The sequence below is a fragment of the Suricata suricatta genome, chromosome 11, assembly GCF_006229205.1.
Source record: "Suricata suricatta isolate VVHF042 chromosome 11, meerkat_22Aug2017_6uvM2_HiC, whole genome shotgun sequence".
NCBI lineage: Eukaryota > Metazoa > Chordata > Mammalia > Carnivora > Herpestidae > Suricata > Suricata suricatta.
The window spans coordinates 77,332,538-77,348,541 of NC_043710.1; the positions used below are offsets into that span (position 1 = coordinate 77,332,538).

Genomic DNA, 16,004 nt, shown 5'->3' on the forward strand with positions numbered 1-16,004 from the left:
GGTGTCATGCTGAGTGAAGTAAGCCAGGCAGAGAAGGACAGAAACCATATGTTTGCACTCATAGGTCTAGCAGGAAAACAAGAGAGACCTAATGGAGAACCAGGAGGAACGGAGGAGGGAGAGAGAGTTGGGGAGAGAGAGGGATGCAGAACTTGAGAGACTATTGAATGCTGAGAATGAACTGAGGGTTGGGGGGGAGCAGGGAGGGGGGAAGAGAGGTGGTGGTGATGGTGGAGGGCACTTGAGGGGAAGAGCACTGGGTGTTGTATGGAAAACAATTTGACAATAAAATATTAAAAAAAAAAGAAAGAAATTAACCTACTTATGTAAGGTAGTTAAATTTTATATTGTATATTACATAGTGCACTCTTTACCTTTCTATTGTCTCACTGTATCTCCCAGAAATGTTTTAATCAATACACATACACATACCCCAATTCAACATGATAGGTGTTAGATGTTTTTATTTATTATTAGTACTTTTCCCGTTAACACCTTTATCTTTTTTGTTTGTTTGTTTATTTTGTTTTCATTTCTCATTGTATACTCTATTTCAGGCATAAATCTTTCAGAATGCATCAGGAAGATGGATGAAATGTTAAGCAGTAAAACACTAAAACATTACTATTTATACCAGCTTTGATATACAAGCATTCGGCAGTTCTGTTAAAAGGAAATAAGTGATTTTTAAAAATCTTATATATAAAGTCATATGCATTTTTGAAATTTTCTACCATCACTTATAGTTATTAAACCAATTTAGTCTTACTTTTTAAAACCATCTGATGTAAATAGGGGAATAGTTGTACAGAAGAGGAAGAATAAGAAGCATTGTACTCAATGCATTTAATATAAAGTTTTTTTGAATGTGGAATGCTCTCAATAAAAAATACTAATGAAATTATATTAAGATTTTCCGATTATATAGTACTTTATTTTCCATAATAGAATCTGTGCTTAATGTTTATAACTTTTATCTTATTGAATGTTCCCTTTTTAAGAGATAAGCACCTTAAAGAATTTGTTTGAAATAAGACAATAAAAATCTATTTGACAGTTTTGAGTATAAGCATAGGCAGTTTGCAAAATGGGAATGAGTGAAATTTTAAAATTATAAACAAAGCCAAGTAAAATTAGAAGGTGATTACAAAAAAACATTTCATCATTTATAATTTGAAAATTGATTCTTTAATTACGCACTTTACATTAGATATAAGAATGCAGTTGGTGATATTTATCCTATTTTGTTTGTTTTGAAAGCTAAAAATCTCAGTTCAAAGATATGTGTTTTACTAATTCTTATTAGCTCTCATGATCTCCATTTCATTATTTTAATTTTTATAAAACTTAAATTTTTATAAAACACTTTTAGATTCAAACAGACAGACCTTATTAACAAAATGTCATGATTTTGAAATTACAATAATGATTTACAATAAATCAGGAAAAGTAGATAATTTAATATTAAAAACTTATAACTGCACAATTTTATGTAAATCAGTATTTTTTGTATATAATCAAATCGTATTGACTTCATAAACAAATTTTTGAAAGCAGACAAAAACAGATACAAGGAAAGACAGCTATATAGAGTTTAAAGCATTTTATTTAGAAAAGTAATAGATACCAGTTTGCTTCTCTTAAGCAGCTTAAAACTCTGGTTGTTAAAAATAACATGTAAGCACATGAAATATTAAAAGAAAATGGGAAAACAACATATTATTAAAGACAGAAATCATGACCACACAAGAGAGGTTGTATTTTATATGCCAGTGGGATGCTAGAAATAAGCCTTTCTTCCTTGTTCCTTCCCTTCTTTCCCTCCTTCCTCCTATTTTTGTTCCCTTCCTTTCTTCCTTCTTGCCTTCCTTTCTTTTTCATTCCTTTCTTCCTCCGTTCATTCATCTATTTATTAAAATACATGGAATACTTGTGTATTTCTGGAAGTAAGCTACGGCTCATTATGTAGTTGATTCTATTAAAGAATTGTGAGATACTGATAACTAACACTTTTGGTGATGTTAAACGTATATTTTGGAGATTTAGAAAAATAAGATAATTTACCCAAAATGTGACATTTCTGTTAAAAAATTGTTTTTCTTTCTTCCCCTATCATATAACAGTTTCTGTACAGTACAAAAACCCCTTAAAACACTTGCTAGAGATCATGGAATAAACAGTGTTCAAACACATATCCTTCAAAACCTTTGTTTCATTTTGAAACTGAAAAGATGGTACTTTAAATGCAGATACCTGATTCCAGTGACCATGTGTTATTTTCCTATTTTTATTTATTTTAAACAATCATGTTTTATGATATTATGCAGTCTTAATACAATCACTTTTTACCTAGCCAATCACTCATTTCCAAAGGTTTAAAATTTTTAAGTAAAAGTCAATATCTTTGTAGAATTGTAACTAACAAAATCATATTGATTGCCTTGGCATTTTAACGTTAAGAATATTTAAAAACTAACATTTATTTATTTATTCTTTTGTTCAACATGATTTAGTATCTGAATCCAGAACAAATTTTTGTTTTGTCACTTATAATCTAGGCAAAATTAGAAATTTATAATAACTCATGAAAAATAAACTATGGGACTGTTTGATTGTTGTCAGATGTTAAATATTCCAAAGCAAAGGCAGTTCCAGGTGTCTCAATTTTTTTTTAGGGAACCTATGTGTTCAGAGGAGAGGTGTTAGGAAAGTGTAGTCTCTCTGATCCAAATCATATAAGGAGAATTGAAAAAGGTAAGACTGTTTAAACCAAAGAAAAAATTAGCAATGGGGATAAAATATTACTTTGTTTTTAATCCAAAGAAATATAGAAGCAAAATATAATTTATTTGTGAAACTTAAAATGAACAGCCAGGGGCAATGAAAAGAGAGTAGAGAAACATATTTTAATACCAGTTAAATACACACACACACACACACACAGACACACACACACACACACAAACCATACTAGGCAAGAAAGGATAAGGGATAATTTTGATGGTTGTATGGAAAACAAAGTTATTTTGAGAAGGAATGGAAGCAAGAAAATTAGATGCAAGCTATAATGTGCCCCAAAAGAGATATCTCATTTGTCTGTGGGACTATTGGAGATGACCAAAGTATATATGTTTTGTTAATATTTTGTAAAGTCAAAAAGCTTTGGTGACTGAATGTGATGAATGAAAGAAAGAAAGAAATGAAGGATTGTTTTATTTTATTTTATTTTATTTTATTTATTTTTATTTTTATCTTATTTTTTCATTTGTGAATGGGAGTACTGGTTGGTGAAAAAAGAAATATTAGAGGAGGAATGAGCTGGGAATAGATATCAAGATTATCTTTTTAGATGTTGTAACTGTGGGGCTTGAAATACTTATTAGATATAGAAGGATGTCTATGCAGTTAGATATATGTATCTAGAATTCAAATAAAGTCAAGGCTGGGATTATCGATTTAGATAATATTTACAACCATGGAATCAGATAAGTGCATCTCAAGAGATTACAATTAGAATAAAGAGTAAATTCCAGAATGGATTCTATTAATTTCAAAATTAAAAGATCAAGTAGTGAGACAGAGAGAGAGAGAGAGAGAGAGAGAGAGAGAGAGAAAGAGGATGAGGATTAACAGTATGCATAGTAGCAAGAAAATCTATGGATGTATCAATCTTGGAAGAATGGAAGATACAGAAAAATTATTTGGAAATTCAAATTTTCTATTTATTTATTTATTTTTAAATAGTTTATTGCCAAGTTGGTTTCCATATAACACCCATGCTCTTCCCGAGAGCCCCTCTCCATGACCATCACCCCCTTCCCCATTTCCCCTCCCTCTCCAGCCCTCAGTTTGTTTTCAGTATTTAAGTGTCTCTCATGCTTTGCCCCACTCTGGCTCCCTAACTCTTTTCCCGCCCTTTCCCCTTCCCATGGTCCCCTGTTAGGTTTCTCCTGTTAGACCAATGAGTAAAAATAGTGTGGAGGTTCCTCAAAAAACTATTAATGGAAATTAAAATTTTCATATGAAAAATTCAATGGACTGTTTTTTCATTAAAAATGGAATGATGTTTATATACAACAAAGCAATTTACAGAACACTTGTTACTCCTAAATATACTCAGAGTTACTGTATCTTTTTACATGCAAGTATTATGAGACTGTTAGTTGTTATAAATAACTATGAGAAGTAATTTAATCCTTTACTTTTGAAACACAAGTTTATTATTTCACTGAAAGGGAAATTTGTGATAGTGGCGATATAATCTTAGGTGATTCACTTTGTTAAGTATGTAGACCCATTTAGAGATTAAAGAAACATAATATGAATTTCACAGGGTTATTGATAAGTTACACAATTTAATGATAAAGTGAGATATTTTATATACTTATTATATTTGACTAAACCTAGAGTTGGAATATAGTGATTTTTTTCCCTTGGTTTTCAAGTGAAGATCTTTCTTTGCAACTAATGGTAACTTCTTTCTATGTCACTATTTTTTTAAATTTCATTGATATTAGGCAATACATTCAGATGAGTTATTTAAAAAAAGGAATTACAAACATATTTATAGTATGTTTAGCCAGAAATTTTCACTTGAAAGGAAGATTGGAGAAGTATCCTAAGAAATTCAGGAAAGATAAAAGTGAGTTATATTGAAATTTTATAAAGTGGGAAAATTTAGTGATATAATTTAGTTATTCACATGCAGAATCTTATGAAGACAAATGAAGATAAGTGTTTTGTAAATATTTGGCTTTAGATTGTACTGTAAATATTTTCATTTAAATTGTACTGAATACAAAAATTATGAATAATCCTTAAAAGTTGTATCTGTAAATCCAATCTACCATACAATAAACAAAGAATATATGGTTATCTAGTCACATAGACTAATTCACTAATAATAAGAAAGTAGAGGTTATAATCACAAAGATTATAACAATTTAGAATGTCACGTGTTAAACACAGACACTATTAAACCAACACCAATTTATTGACAATGAACATTTTCAGTGGAAAACATGGGGAAAAAAGTACTATCAGTTTTTGTCAACAAAATGTTCATATATAAAATTTTAAGAGAAAACTAATGGGAAATTATGCATTTCTTCTTTTTAAATATTGTAAAAGGGATACAATACATTATATCGTATATTGTATTATATACAAGTGATATTTTATCATATGTTATATGCTATATAAAGGCACATATTTTCTTTTTTAAATTTTTTTAATTTATTTTTGAGAGAGAGACAGCATGAGCAGGGGAGGGTCTGAGAGAGAAGGAGGCACAGAATCGGAAGACTGGCTCCAGGCTCTGAGCTAGTTGTCAGCACAGAGCCCGATGCGGGGCTCGAACTCACTAACTGTGAGATCATGACCGAGCCGCCGAACCGGGACGCTTAACCGACTGAGCCACCCAGGTACCCCAATTGCACATATTTTCATACAAGGTGACATTGTGCTTGCTTTCTGACTTTAAGACTGAGACTATTTTATTATTAATATAGCTTTTCAGTAGTTTGGATAAAGCAAGACACAGCTTAAATCATACACAACTAAAAGTCTTTTTCTCTCATCTAAGCATGATAATTAAGTTGACAAATAATCAATGGCTTGTTAACTACTAAAAGGGAGGTCATTTTTAAAAGCGTAATAAGTTGAAAAAACTTTTCTGATGTATTTATAATTGTGTTATAGTAATTATATGGAATAGTCGTTATAAATGAAGTCTTTTTGGTAATGTTATTAAGGGAAAATAAATTTCCCATAAAATTAAAATCAGAAAAAGAATTCCGGGGGCCCCTGGGTGGCTCAGCCAGTTAAGTGTCCAACTTCGGCTCAGATCATGATCTCATGGTTCAGAATTCCAGTGTCAGGCTCTGTGCTAACATCTCAGGTCTTGGAGCCTGCTTTGAATTCTGTCTCCTTCTATCTATGTATCTCCCCCACTCACACTGTGATTCTTTCTCAAAAATAAATAAACACTTTAAAAAGTTTTTTTAAAAAGGAAAAATAATTCAGAGGCAAAATTTCATTTATTTTATTTTTATAAATTGGTTCTGCCTGATTTAGTTGTTTTTTTTTAAAGAAACAAGCTTTCAAAAAACAATGCCATATTTTGTACCAATAGACATACCATATCTATGAGAAACTATGAATACTTTTGATTTTAATAGGCACTGATTCGTTTCTGTCAATTTTTTCATTCCTTAATTTTACTTAAAAAAGTAATAATTATTATTGATGAATGTTTTAGTCATCCTAGATTACACTGGTCTTATAGTCTTGTTCATAATTTATTTAAAAGTGGATAATGGCAGAGAGTGTGACCAATTAATTTCTCAATAATAACTTAGCTATTCTCAGAATTTTACCTCTAGGCTAAATATTTAACTTTTTAAGAAACAGGGATAAATATTCTTGCTGCAATGCTTGTCAGGCCAGTGGATGCATTGTATGAAGATCTTTATTTGTGCAGGATGAGCAAAAGCAGAAAAGTTAAAGAGTCTCTGAAAAAAAAATTAAAGAAGCATTATTTCCCCCAGTAAAGAATAGTAATTTAAGATTTATCAATATGCTGATAAATTAACATGTTAATTGCAACTCATTTTACTTTGTCTGGAAGCGATCTGTTTGAAGAAATGAGATGGATTCTTAAAGACTTTTTTCATCACATCTTCACTATGAAGAACTAATCAGATTACATAATGAAGTGAAATGTTTGCAGGTAGTTATAAATTCTCACAGTTGATTAACTTAAAATGTGTAAAAGCTAAAGATCTAACAAGAATGTTTTCATTGTTGCAAAAATAAAATAAGTCATATTTATATCTGGCTAAAGATAAGGAAAGTGCTTTTTCTTACATTTAAAATGTTAGGGACCAGTTTTCTTGTGGGAAGGAAGTGTCTTTTGTCTCCCATAATCCTAAACCAATCCGCTCTCTCTCCAAATAAATTTTTAAAAAAGTTAAAAAAGACAGTAAGGTCTCCTTTTTGAAACATGAGTCAAAATAGCTGTCTGAGAGATAAATAGAAAAAATGAATCTTGTGTAACAAGTGCTAGGATCTTTTTCCTTATAAACACAGATCAAAGCCAAAAATCTTTATTCAAGAAGCAAAAGAAATTGCTTTTCAAATGTTATCGAATAAGTTGATTTTATCAATAAAGCAATTCCAGAAGGTGTCTCTGATGATGTTTTACCAAAAGAATTCAGACTCTGGTTTAAGAATTGTCCTTTTAAGTTTTCCTATTTTGGTACTTTTGGAAGTTAGGTTATGTATACCACACCTGTGTGTGTAAATGTCTATGTGTGTGTGGACTGAGAAAGAGGGCATAGTATTTTAGTAGATCAACTGACACTAGAATAGCTTTGTGGAAATTAGATAGCTTCATTACTATCAACATTTCTCTTTTGTCTTCAACTTGTCTTAATAAGATAAAAGTCCTTCCGAATTTTGAGTGAACAAAATGAGTAATATTATATTTTAACCATCATGTGTTTTGAAGATTTTTCAAAGAGTACACTGTGCCTTTCTGTGTAAAAATGAATATTCATAAGAGAAAACATTGGATTTCAAAGGGACAATAAAAACAATTATTTTGAATTATATGGAATATTAATGATCATTGCTATAATAATTGGAGTCAAAGTATATAATATTACATATAATATAATAACAAACTAAATCTCAGTTTCAATGCAATATCTACAAGATAAAACCTGGAATTACATTCCTTGTTTATAGAAAAATAGTAACAATAAAAATAAAAGTGAGAATATTAATACTGGGAAACAGCTGAGTTTTATCATTCAATTGATTCTAGCCTCTTGTAAATAAATCTACTTCCCTTTTCCATTTAATTGCAGATAAATAATAATAATAATAATAATAATAATAATAATCTGCACAAACATCAACTTTTGTTTTTACCAGAAGTCTGTAATTAATATAACACTAATTCTTATTCACAGATTCTGTTTATATCATAGAAACTAAAGAGATCTTCAAGAAGATATTATTATAGCCATGTGCTTTTTTTTTTTTTTTTACATTACCATTACGCTCCATGCAGAGGGAGAGAGAAAGAATCTAAAGCAGACTGCATGCTTAGTGCAGCCTGATGTCGGGCTTGATCCCTGCACTGTGAGGTCATGATGTGAGCCCAAATCAAGAGTCCCATGCTTAATTGACTGAGCCCCAGAAGCCCCTATTTTATTTTTCTATTTGAGTATAGCTGACACACAATGTTATCTTATTTGAAGGTATAGAACCTAGCGATTCAACAACTCATACATTCCATGAATCAGGAACTTTATTATTTACATCTTCATTTTTCATACCTTGAATGATGGCTGACATATAATAGGTGCTCAAAAATATTTTCTGACTAAAAGTTAACAGACTGGGGAGAAAGATGTTTATTAATAAAATCCTGTAATTATGAACTATCTGTTTTATATTAATCAGAGATTTTCGATATTCTTTGTATCATAGTGTCATGCAGACCTAAGACTTATCCTGTTTTTGCTTACTACCATAATTTTCAAATCTAAACGCAAACAGTTTCACTTCCAGCATTATAACTTTTAATTTATTTGCTGCACTTCACCTTTGTTGGCTAGTCACAACTTTGATTGAACAATTTTGTAAAATGTCATGTGAGTTTATTACTGGTAGATAAAGAGCCAAAACAGCTACACATTTTGCTGTGTGTATATGAGCTAATTAAGTATGCAATAACCACGGACAGAATTTGAAAGAAGTGATGTAATGCCACTAAACATGATGTCTGTGTGACTTGTGGACTGAAATGCTGGCAGTAAAGTTTGCACTTTATGCAATGCCTTACAGTTAACATATCATGTTAAATGATGTTTGAACCATATTGTGGGGCTGATATTATTAAATTTAAAAAATCTAACAAGTGAAATATTTTAAAATTGGTAGCAGGCAACGTGTGGATGCCTGTCCTATTAAGTTAAAATGGTGAAAATGTTGAGGATTAAAAAATTATAATAAATATAAATTATAATTCTTATATCTCAAAAATCATTGGGTTATAGTGTACATAAACAGGTTTTGCCTATGTAAACATACATCCATTTCTATTTGAAGACCTTGAAAATAGAACAATATTTTTAAGGAAAATTTTAGGAAGTAAGTATTTAAAAAACTTAATAGCCTTCTCAGTCTCTTCATGGGTCATATTAATTTTTGTTAATGTAACCTTATATGACACTATATTTTTATATAAACTTTTGTGCAAACATTATATCCATTTCTTCATTTATTTGTGAGAAATTGAGTTGCTTTAATAGTTCCCACAACAAATTTTATTAGTGTAGATTTCTGCATTTAGCTATCTTTATCTTTTTGAACTACAGTTTTGGTATACACATATGCAGCTGGACAAAAAGAATGGTATCAAACTGTATCTTAATACCACATAAATAAAATGTGTTTTAGTAGATTAAAAAGGTATATAGTTTAAATATACTATTATGGAAATTGGGATGAGGACATCCTAGAATATAAAAATTAAAAATAAGTGTCCTAGATTGCCACTGTGTTCCCCCCATCCAGACTAGTATTCACTTTGACATATATGAATGTTTTAGTCATAACATCAATATTATTTATATTAAAATATAATTTTACTAAAAATTTAAAGGTTAAGGAATATTTTGGAATATTATAATCTCTATCAAGTCAAAGATATGATCAGCCAGTGATATCTAAGGAAATATTTTCATATTTAGTATATATTTATACACTTGTAAAACAAAAGTTGGCAGTCCTTACAAGAACTAAAGACAACTATCATGTCTATGTGTCATTTAACTTTATGTTTCAAACTATGTTTTTAATGTGGTTTTCTAGAGAGAAACATTCCAGTTTAGCTCAACAGGCTGAAACCCTGCTACCTGCCTGATTTTGTTTCAAACATAAAAGATGAAGGGGCTCCTGGATAGCTCAGTTGGTTGAGCATTATGCTCAATTAAAATTCGTGATTTGTGAGTTTGAGCCTCACATCAGACTCACTGCGGTCAGTGTGGAGCCTGCTTCAGATTCTCTGTCCCTGTGTTTCTCTGCCTCTGCCCCATGTGTGCTCTCTCTCATAAAATAAAACATTTGGAAAAGATGCAAAAGAAAATAAACTAACTAGCTGCCCCCCACCCCCTTTTATTGATGCACAGATGATTATAGAACATAATATGTAACTAGGGGAGTGATGACTATACATGTAGAAGTTAGGGAAAGTTTCCTATGTATTTCATTAACTGCCTATCTTTTATCCTAGTTAAAGATCAAATACACATAATATATATCTAGAAAGGGACTAGAAAAGAAATTGAACTAATTTTAAGGGGAAAAAAGTGGGCCTGAATGTTAGAGTCATATTCACTTGCTTACCTTAGCTTTCCACTTAGAATAAAAATCTAGCCCTTACATTTAAGGTTAAATTATCTGCTGCAAATGTGATTTTATACAATAAATAATTAATTAATCTTAAACAAAGCAGGAAAGACTATCCAGTGGGAAAAAGACATCCTTTTCAGCAAATGATGTTAGGAAAACTAGACTGCGACATAAAAACAAAAACAAAAACAAAACAAAAAACAAATCTGAACTGCTTCCCATCATGATACACAAAAATAAGTTCATAATGGATTAAATACCTACATATGAGGACTGAAACCATAAAAATCCTAGAGGAGAACACACGCAGTAACCTCTTTGATATCAGCCATAGCAATTTCTTTCTAGATATGTCTCTTGAAGCAAGGGAAACAAAAGCAAAACTAAACTAGTGGGACTTCATCAAAGTGAAAAACTGCATAGTGAAGAAAACAATCAATAAAACTAACGAACAAAGAACAAACTAACACACTAAGAAAAAACTACAGAATGAGTGAAGAGATTTGCAAATGACAAATCTGATAAAGGGTTAGTTTGTATCCAAAATATATAAACATTTTATATAACTCAACACAACAACAACAAAAAACCCCAAATAATTCAATTAAAAAATGGGCAGAAAACCTAAATAGATATTTTTCCAAAGAAGACATGCATATGGCTAAGAGACACATGAAAAGATGCTCAACAACACTGATCATAAAGGAAATGCAAATAAAAACTACAATTAGATATCACTTAATACTTGTCAGAATGGCTAAAATAAACAAAGCAAGAAACAACAGGTGTTGGTGAGGATATGGAGAAAAAGGAACCTTCTCGCACTGTTGGTAGGAATGCAAACTGCTGCAGCCACCCTGGAAAATGGTATGGAGGTTCCTCAAAAATTTAAAAATAGAATACTCTATGATTTAGCAATCACACTACTAGGTATTTACCCTAAGATTTTAAAAATACTAATCCAAAGGGATACATGTGCCTCAATATTTAAAGCAGCGTTACTTACAATAGTCAAATTATGAAAGAGCCCAAATGTCCACTGATAGATGAATGGATATATACTACATACTAGATGTAATACACACACACACACACACACACACACACACACATGTACAAACACACTTACGTACTGGAACTTAACTCATTCATAAAATAGAATGAAATCTTGCCATTTGCAACAACATGGCTGGAGCTGGAGATCAAAGAAGAAATCAGTCAGAAAAATACAGATATATAATTTCACTCATTTGTGGAATTTAAAAACAAAACAAACAAGGAAAGGGAAAAAAGAGAGAGGCAGACCAAGAAACAGACTGAACTATAGGAACAAACTGATAGTTACCAGAGAGGAGGTCGTTGGGTGATGGGTTAAGTAGATGATGGGCACTTGCTGTGATGAGCACTGGATATTGTATGGAAGTACTGAATCATTAAATTTTACACCAGAAAATAACATTGCTGTATTGCTAACTAATTGGAAATTAAATAAAAATTTTAAAAACTAAATTAAATTGAAAATGTACACAAATAGCAAAACTTGTCTCTGAAAAGTATTAAAATGTTATGAAATAAATCTCTTGTGACAATATATCATGTTCAGTTCTGTTTATCAGGAACAATTATGTCAAAGAATTAATGCATTTGGACTATTGCTTTACATAAAATCACTACAATAAATCAAATGTTTCTGAGCTATTTAAACTCTCAATTAATTACAACATATTGAAAATGATTAATGAAACTGTGAAAACTGACTATTTACAAAATAAAGTCTCATCTCTCTAGTTGCACTTGGGTAATATAGAGGTAACATAAGTGGAATTTATGAAGTCTGTCATGCCAGGTTATTGCCCAGCTGTTCACTGAAACAGAAGTTATATGACTTGTCAGGCCTCAATTTTCTTGCATATAGCATGTAAATAATAAAATAAAATTCAAATATTACTTTGATAGTGCTTGCAAATCCTCTTCTTTGTGCTATATTGAGTGAATTTTTAACAAATATTTACTGAAGAGGTAGGATTCAACTTAGACATATTACTTAATATATATAACTATTTTTGATATATTCTTATCATTATTTGCATATGTTACATCAAGCTAAAAAGGGCAGGGGAACACAAATTTTTTTTAATGTTGACCCTAACATTTAAAGTATAATGATCTAAAATAACTCAAAAGAAGAAATATGAAAGATGATTTTTAAAGTGAAGATTGTATTAATTTTCTCAATTCAAATGGCATAGGCATTAAATTAGTTTTAATTGGGATTTATCACATTCATAAGTAAATGGAAACAAGAGAAATGCCAATTTTACCTCAATAAGGAATTATATTGCTAGACATTTGAAGTTCTGTAATAGTTTTATGAAGTCTGTTCCATAAATAATTAGATCAAGAAAAATTGCTTAGGAAGTCTTCTGTTTCAAGCTTAATTGACATTTCTTAAATTTACCAACCTTCCATTGCATGCCAGGTTCTGTCTTCGACCCAAGGAGCACAGTTGAATGAAATAAGAGTAGTTCTGCCTTTATGATATTTAAACTTTATTTAGAAGACGGACACAATTAAATATAGTATTAAAATTAAGGTATGAAAATGTCTCTTGATTTTTCTGATGTTAAGATTATCATATTTCCTACCACCCTTACATAAAGAGCATTGAAACAATTATGCTAGATTAAGAAGTAAAAATGACATAAACTAGTCATTTTACTTTTAAATGCCAATATTGGAAAGTTGGTGATTTGGGAAATATCTCACTCAACTTAGCTCATTGATTATACCTTCATCACAGTCTGAGGTAAAGTATTTTCTTAAACATAAGCAATTCTTTGCTTTACATTTGATGCATACGCAATAACCAGAAATTTTGTGCAAAGGGCATCAGCTGTGTCTGAGGTAGAAGTATAGTAGTACCTCCTTTCCATCCTCCAGACAAGTCTGTGGATTGCATTACACTTCTGCCATGTTTGTACCAATCTCCAATTTTGACACTAAATGTAATCTAGATCTATTATGACATATAGTTCACTTTTTATTTCACTAAACTGTTAATTGTCACTTATACTTTAACTGTCTCAAGACACAAAGGGGAGTAAATTCAACTAACTTCACAGATTTGTCATTTTGTGATGACAGAAGGTAACTATAGATTTTTAAAACAAATTTAAAAACTAAAAATATTTTTGAAGCACTCTAAAGCACTGACAAAGAGAAAAGATAAAAGATTGAATTTGAGTGAATGAGCTCAAATACAGTGAGAGAGAAGACACATAAACAGCTAATTTTAAGACAAAATCACATTTTAAAAGGTAGAAAGAGTTCCATAATATATGCTGAGAGAGAACAGCGATAGAGGATGAACTCTGACATGTAGATAATGGAAGTCTTGATCTTGAGAGGTGGAATTTGAACTAGTTTCCTGTAAACCTAGTAAAGTCTTAATGGTCATGATATGAGGAACAGTTTTAATAGTTCATTAGATTTATGCATTGGCATGAAAAAAGATGTGAATTTAGCAGAAAGTCTATGGTTGATACAACATGGAAGATTGGCAAGGTCTATTTTAACGTTAACATCAGAAAAATCAAGAGATATTCTCATAATTTTAATACATAATTATATGCATTTATCAATAAAGATTAAATATCAAGAAGTTATAACTATTCTTTGGTTCACTTATGTTTCTATGTTTAAGATAGAAGTTGGCATGCAATGAGAAATTTAAATGTATTATCCAAATTATGGAAAGAGCCCAAATGTCTGCTGACTGATGAATGTATAAAGACAATGTGGTATATATATATATATATATATATATATATATATATATATATATATATATATGCAATAGAATATTAGTCATAAAACAAATAAAATTTTGAATTTGCATCGATGTGGGTGAAGCTATGGAGTATTACACTAAGTAAAATAAGTCAGAGAAAGATAAATCCTATATGATTTCACCTATGTGGAATTTAAGAAACAAATCAAATGATCACAGGGGAAAAAAAGAGAGAGGCAAATCAAGAAACAGACTCTTAACTATAGAGAACAAACTGATGGTTACCAGAGAAGGTAGGTGGTGGGATGGGTTAAATAGGTGATGAGGATTAAGGAGTGTATTTGTGATGAGCACCAGATGTTGTATTGAATCACTAAATTGTAACTTAAAACTAATTTTACATCGGATTTTACCTAACTGGGATTTAAATAAAAACTTGAAAAGAAAAACAAATGAATAAAAATATTATCAAATATCAACTGTCTATAAGGAAGGTGGACTAGAGAGGATTACCTCTGGGGAACAACCCCACCATATTCTTATTTCACAGTAGTCTAGAATAATCTCCTGACTGACATCCACCATGGATTCAATTAATATTTGAGTGTCAATTACTGAAAAGGTAATTTGGAGATGTGATTATAAAAAAAAGTCTAGGAATATTTAAAAGCTCTTTCTTTAATCCATAAGCACTAGGACACATCTTTGGATAATTTTTAAGACGCAGTGTCAGACACTATTGAATTCATATCCAATACTATATTACCATTTTTTCCTTAATAATAGATACCCATTTTTTTTCACAGCAGCACATTTAAGGAATAACCTTTCTCCATTTTCTTTCCACCCAAAGATAGTCAAATGACGGTTTTGGCCAATGAGATAAAAGCAGAAGTAACTAGCTGATGCTTGTAGAGGCCTTCGAAATGAAACATACGGAGATGACTTGTCCCTTGGACCTTTGTAATTATGGTTGCTGCCCAACTGTGAATGTGGAGAGTCATGTAACATTTTACAAATGGAAGAACACAACTCTAAAATGAGAACAACTTCTTAATGTCATCATGGAACTATCTTAACAACACTGGACTGATACATTCCAGTATTTTTATGTGAGAAAAATAAAATCATAATTCAGTTAATTCACTTTTCCCACGTTTCAATTATTTGGAACAAAACAATTCTGAAATTATACAGGAATTGAGTAAAATGGCCTAATGTAGAAAGTCAGCATCATTGTAGGTAGCGAAGAATGGATCGAAATCTGGAGATGTTTGCAAGCAGAAACTAGCTAAGGTTATATTGCTATTAAGGGTAAATAACACTTTTGCCACTGTTGGGCTGTTTTGTCCTTCATTGTTCTCCAACAAGTACTCCATGTCCAATGTCACTGTCTTGACTGTCTTGGTTTAATCTCTATTCAGAATCAGTCCCTCTTCCCAGGGCTTATTTTGCTCATGCTACTATTATTTCCAAAATGCTAAAGTCTCTTCCTTGGTGAACAAAACCTGAATTTTTTTTTCTAGAAAGATGCTGTGTTGTGTGCTGGATGTGTTCTATGGCTGGTTTAAATCAATAATAGTATTTTGTTCTGTTTTGCATGATATTTGTTTTCTCTTGTTTCCATGCAGTTAAGGACACTCATATCACCTGTTCTTGCTCATGAAACGACAGGGACAGAGAATCTACATGAGAATCCCTAGAAATGTTTTCTTTCATTGAAAAAAAGAGAGAGAGAGAGAGTCTTTGTGGAAATGAATTTTGGTCTCACCCTGTTGCTTCTGTTTGT

General features: G+C 30.9%; 1 long non-coding RNA gene across 2 annotated transcripts in view; it reads left to right on the forward strand.

Moving 5' to 3' along the window:
• Positions 1–15,357, forward strand: part of LOC115306312 — a 128,471-nt gene extending 113,114 nt beyond the window's left edge. Inside the window, exons 2-3 of one of the 2 annotated variants that reach the window (XR_003915305.1) lie at positions 6,629–6,730; positions 15,069–15,357. This is a non-coding gene — a long non-coding RNA (uncharacterized LOC115306312). The remainder of the gene's footprint in view (positions 1–6,628; positions 6,731–15,068) is intronic. The other variant, XR_003915304.1, reaches the window with a different exon arrangement.
• Positions 15,358–16,004: the final 647 nt, after the last annotated feature.